This window comes from Mauremys mutica, chromosome 15, assembly GCF_020497125.1.
Source record: "Mauremys mutica isolate MM-2020 ecotype Southern chromosome 15, ASM2049712v1, whole genome shotgun sequence".
Classification (NCBI taxonomy): domain Eukaryota; kingdom Metazoa; phylum Chordata; order Testudines; family Geoemydidae; genus Mauremys; species Mauremys mutica.
The window spans coordinates 17,080,269-17,086,641 of NC_059086.1; positions in this window are offsets into that span (position 1 = coordinate 17,080,269).

Genomic DNA, 6,373 nt, shown 5'->3' on the forward strand with positions numbered 1-6,373 from the left:
TATAGGAGAGAGTGGGTGATGTTCTATGGCCTGCAATCTGCAGGAGATCAGACTAGAGGATCATGGTGGTCCACTCTGAGGTTAAAGTCTATGAGTCTATAATAACAGCCCATCACAGAGAGAACCCGGCACTACCTCGATGGGGCTGGCATGGAGAGAGGGAGAAGGGCTCCTCTGCCCAGGTGGCAGGTGTCATGGCAAAGCCCAGCTGTCTGGGGAGCAGAAAAGGGCCAGACCAAGTTCTGGGGAGGGGAAAATCTGAGCTGCCTGCCTCAGAGGGGTTGATATAGGAAGTGGGGCCGCTGGTGTTTCCCAGCCTAGACGCCCATTAGAACAGCCCCTGATGTACGTACAGCAGTGCTGTCAGATGGACATTTTCTGGCTGCATTTCTCTGGCTTCAGGCTGTCTTAGCATAAAAGTAACATTACTGTGTTTATCTTAAAGCATCCACGGCCCCAGAGAGAAGAGACACCGACATACGCGACCATCGCTCTGCAGCGGGACAGATGTCGTTAATGCCCCATTTGCTGAAATGCAGGACTCGTCAGTGCGCAGCCACATCACAGAACCTCCAAAGGGGCCGTGCAGCAAGGAAGTGGGGAACCTTCTCTGGGGCCACAGCAGGACAATGCACAGCACCCAAAGTGCTGTAGGACACTGGAATATTCTCAGGGCAAATGCTGCCTGTTTGCCTTTTTTAAAAAAAGGTTCTTCTGAATAAAATTGTGGGGAAATACCCAAACTCTGTATTCCTGCCCCCTGATTCTTTATATCGACCCCTCAGCTCCCAAGTCCTCTCAGCTCTGTTTAGAGATTCCATTGCCAACCCAAAGGGTACAAAAATCATGAGGCAGACACCCCCTGCCCCAAAACCCAAGGTTGCCTTAAGAATTCATGAGATTTTTTTTAATTATGCATTTTGCTTGCTTTTGTTTGACTTCTGGTATTTGACTGTATGGAGGTCAGGTTTTCCAGGTGTTCTTCACAACCAGGAGGGCTAGAAACTTACTCATTTCAACAAAACCCAAGTTTTTCACATAATCCCAGCACCTCAGGGGTTGAGCATAAAGAAAAACAGTGAAAGTTAAGAAATGTGCTGTGAAATCATGAGAACTGACAACAGAGTCAGGGTCCCCTTTCAATTTGCAGGTCTGTTTAATGCCATGCAGGTTTGTAGGGATGTGATGAAATATAAATAACAAATAAAAAGTACTTGTCATAAGCTATGGCTTTGTGAAACTTTTTAGCCTCATGTAGAGACTGCAGCCATATGTGTTATATCCTTGGGGCAGCCGGTGTAGGAAGCAATCACTTGAGGCCAGAGAGCAGGCAGCTAACCAAAACCTCCATTTTATTTACATATATACAGAGAGCTCCTCAGCCGGTTGAAACCGGTTGAGCTAACCCATAATAATCTAACTCAGTTGCCATAGCAACAAAACCATGACAACCAAATACACAACATATTCCTCCCCCCCTAATAAGAACATCCCCTAAATAAAACACACACTAGACTAGAGAAGGAGGATAGACTGCCTCCATTCCCGGCTAAACCCTGGGGATTATTTTGCCCCATAACCGTGGGTTCGCCCTAGCTAAAGATCCAGCCGATGAGGAGGCCTTCTGTCTCTAGGTGGATTACGGCGAACTACTGGTGTTATTGAACCCGAAAGCACTAGGGGCTCAGGGTCCGCAGCACGAACAGGTGAGGAGGTGGTATCAGCTCGTGCTGGGCAAAGGGGTATCTCAGCCGCCGGCAGTAATGGAGGAGAACAGTCAGAAACAGGTGACTCGTGATTCGATCCCTCACCAGAAGAGGTGAAGTCAGACCCCTCAACTGCAGATGGGTCCTGAGGACTGGCATGACCTGGCAACAGCTGATCTACATGTCGCCGCCAGGTAAGATTCTCTGCAGTCCGGACTGTGTAGGAAACAGGTCCTGTTTGAGTGATGACTGTGGCCGGAACCCATTTAGCTCTGGAAGTATAATTCCGAGCCAAAACTGGCTGTCCCGGGCTAAAGGTTCGGTCTTTTGCTCTGGGTGCCCGTCTGATGACTTGATATTGCTGCTGATGTTGCACAATTTGTCGGGGTTCAGAAGGTTTCAGCAGATCAAAGCAAGTGCGCAGCTGTCGTCCCATCATTAGAAAGGCCGGAGATGCGTGGGTCGTAGCATGAGGTGTGTTTCTGTAGGAAAGTAAGAAGATATCCAGACGCTTTTGAATGGAGTGTTGTCCCCTTGCTGATTTCAAAGCGTTTTTCATTGTCTGCACAAATCTTTCAGCTAATCCGTTGGTGGACGGATGATATGGTGCTGACGTGATGTGGTGTATCCCATTTGCTTTCATAAAATTTTGAAACTCCTGAGAAACGAACTGCGGTCCGTTGTCGCTCACAAGTTGTTCTGGCAGACCAAAACGACTAAAGAGTCCTCGTAGTTTTTGGATAGTACTCTCTGCAGAAGTGGACTGCATTATAGAGACTTCTGGCCATTTAGAATGGGCATCTATTGCCACCAAGAACATGCTTCCTTCAAGGGGGCCAGCAAAGTCAATGTGAATACGTAGCCACGGGTTTTCAGGCCAGTCCCATGGGTGTAGGGGTGCCCACTGGGGTGCATTCCTCACACCCTGACATGACATACAAGCTTTTGCCTTCTCTTCAATAGCGCTGTCCAGTCCAGGCCACCAAAAATAGCTTTGTGCAATTTCCTTCATGCGCACTATTCCACAGTGACCGGAATGTAGCTGTTCTAACATCTGTGATCTCAGTGGTGGTGGAATAATGACACGTCTCCCCCACAACAAACAACCAGATTGGACCGATAACTCCGTCCGCTTGGACATGTAGGGAACAAGGTCGGATGAGACCGGAGAGGTTTGTCGAGATGTTCCATGCATCACCAGGTCCATAACGTGGGACAATACTGGGTCAACGCGAGTTGCCTTCTTTATCTGAGTAGCAGTGATGGGTGTATTCTCTACCTGTTCAAAGTAGAAGATTTCCTTGTGGGCACTATCGTGGTGTTTGACCGGCAAAGGCAACCTTGAGAGGCCATCTGCATTTCCGTGCAGAGTGGATTACCAATATTTGATTTCATATGTGTGTGCTGAAAGTAACAATGCCCAACGTTGCATACGACTAGCAGCTAATGGGGGAATGCCTGTGTAAGGTCCAAAAATTGATGTCAGAGGTCGATGGTCTGTGAGAAGAGTAAATTTTCGCCCAAACAGGTACTGATGAAACTTCCGAATTCCAAAAACAATTCCTAATGCCTCACGTTCGATTTGGGCGTAGTTAGTTTCTGCTTTGCTTAGAGTGCGTGAAGCAAAAGCAATAGGTCTCTCTTCTCCTGAAGGCATAATATGTGACACGACTGCTCCCACTCCATAAGGGGAGGCATCGCAGGCCAATTGCAGTGGTAAGGATGGATCAAAGTGCGTTAGAACTTCAGAATTTAGCAATGCATCCTTAGCTTTGTTAAACGCAACATCACAGGCTTCAGTCCACTTCCAGGCCTTGTTCTGCCCAAGGAGCTCATGAAGTGGTTTTAGCAGTGTGGCTAACTGTGAGATGAACTTTCCATAATAGTTCAGGAGTCCTAGAAACGAGCGCAGCTGGCTTACATTTCGAGGTGGGGGAGCCTCCACAATAGCTTTAACTTTTGCAGGGGCCTTATGAAGACCTGCAGAATCAATGATGTGTCCCAAATATTCAACAGAGGGCTTGAAGAATTCACACTTGTCTTTGCGAACTCGTAGGCCATACTCTTCCAGTCTTTGTAGGGTAGCCTCTAAATTCTTTAAGTGATCCTCTTCATTTCTTCCAGTGACCAGGATATCATCCAGATAGCACTGAACTCCTGACAAGCCACACAAGATCTGGTCCATAGCCCTCTGGAACAGGGCGGGAGCCGATGTGATTCCGAAGGGTAGGCGACAGTATCGATAAAGCCCCTTATGAGTCACAATAGTCAACAGCTCTTGGGACTTTTCATCGACGTGCATCTGTAAATATGCTTGACTCAGATCAATCTTACTGAACTTTTGTCCCCCAGCCAGGCCTGCGAAGAGGTCATCGATGCGGGGAAGCGGGTATTGCTCTGCACACAACACTGGGTTGACAGTGACTTTAAAATCACCGCAAATCCGGAGAGAGCCATCTTTCTTCACGATTGGAACGATAGGAGTGGCCCATGAGCTATGGGTAACTGGTATTAGGACTCCATTGGTGACCAGGCGCTCCAGGTCTGCTTCAACTTTTGGCCTGATGGCATATGGCACACTTCGGGCTTTCAGATATTTTGGTGGACTGCCAGTTTTAATGTTCAATGTCACAGTGATTCCCTTCATACTTCCCAAATCATCTCCAAAAACAGCAGCATGTTTCCTTAGTATAGGGGTTAGACTGGTTTCTTCTTTAGTCATCCGGTGCACTTCTGCCCAGTTCAGTTGAATCTTCCCAAGCCAAGACCTACCCATTAAGTCTGGGTAGTTACCTCTCACCACAAACAGTGGCAATTTAGCCACCTGTCCATTGAGCTCCACCTTAACATCAATAGTGCCCAGCATAGGCACAGCTTCTCCTGTATACGTCTTCAGAACAGTTTTTGTTGCCTTAAGCGGAAGATGCTGTAGCTTTTCTTTATACACAGTCTCGGAGATCAGTGAGACGGCTGCACCGGTGTCCAGTTCCATGCGTATACGTTTGCCATCCAATAACGGGGTTACCCAGTATTCATGTGAGCCCATTGCCAAAGACAAAACATGCAGTGGCACTTCCTCTTGCGATGAGGTGTCACCTTGATCATCCTGGGTCTGCTCTAGGGTATGCAGGGTTCCTCTTTTTGTCGGCCAGACCACAGGCCTCTTTTTCTTTTGTTTACAGGCACACTCAATGTGTCCCTTTTTGCCACAGTGTCGACACACCAGGTCCTTACACCAGCATTCTGATGCCTGGTGACCCGGCTTACCACAGCGGTAACATTCTTGACTCTGCACAGTTTTGTGGGTCGGTTCTTGTGACACTTTTTGCACCCTAGGGGATGCACCGATGTATTGCGCCTCCCTTGTAGCCAGTTCCATGGAGACAGCAGTATCAACAGCCTTCTGTAATGTAAGCTGAGCCTCTGTCAGTAGGCGCTTCCGTATAGCTTCACTGTACAGGCCACACACTAACCTGTCACGCAGGGCATCATGTAACATTTCTTTAAATTCACAGTGTTCTGCTAGCTTTTTTAAAATGGCTACAAATTGTACAACTGTTTCATCTTCCTTTTGGTCTCTTTTGTGGAACCTATATCTTTCAGCAATTACCAGTGGTTTTGGGGAGAAATGAGACCCCAGGATTTCCACAATGTCACTGTAAGATTTAGTCTCAGGCTTAACAGGGTGTAGTAAGCTGCGTAGCAGAGAGTAGGTTTTAGCCCCTACAACAGTTAAGAATATTGGCACCTTCTTCGCTTCTGTAATGTCATTTGCAATACCAAAAAGCTCAAAACGCTCAGTATACACATGCCACTGCTCTGTATTCTCATCAAAAGGCTCCAGGGGCCTGGTCAGAGTAGCCATGATTTTTAGTTTCACTTTCACAGTCAGTGCAAACAAGCAGCTTTTTTTGTTTGTTTGTTTGTTCTTTACCTTAACTTCTACTTCCTTCTGTTACTGGAGCAGCACCGAGTCTCACCCTCGTCGCCAGTGTTATATCCTTGGGGCAGCCGGTGTAGGAAGCAATCACTTGAGGCCAGAGAGCAGGCAGCTAACCAAAACCTCCATTTTATTTACATATATACAGAGAGCTCCTCAGCCGGTTGAAACCGCTTGAGCTAACCCATAGTAATCTAACTCAGTTGCCATAGCAACAAAACCATGACAACCAAATACACAACAATATGAATGCAAAAGAACATCATGCCAGTATTTGTCTACCTGGAAAACAGTCACTGCTTGAAGCAATTAAACGGTTTTGGTGTATAGGTTTGAGCTGATGTTTGGCAGGAATTCTAGACTGGTGGCCAGATTTCTGTAAGTGCCAGCACCCAGCAGCTGAGAAAAATTTGCATTTGATAACACTGATTGGCTGCTGCTGTGTTCTGGATGCTTTGGAAAATCTAGCCACTGCATTTAGGTGCCTAACTGAGAGCTGAACTCTGGAAATATGTGAGCTTTCAAATGAGTGATATTGGCCCTGCTGCTGGTACAATCAGCACCTGAGCAATGTCTCTGGATCATGCTGCAGACACTGGTGGATTTGGGAATCGTTCTTTCCCTCTTGTACCTTTGTTTTCTGTTCCTAGTTCAAGCTCTTTGAACTGTTGTTAGTGTGTTTAACTATCCAGAGAAGCTCTTTTCTGCAGGGCTTTGAGCTCCCTAG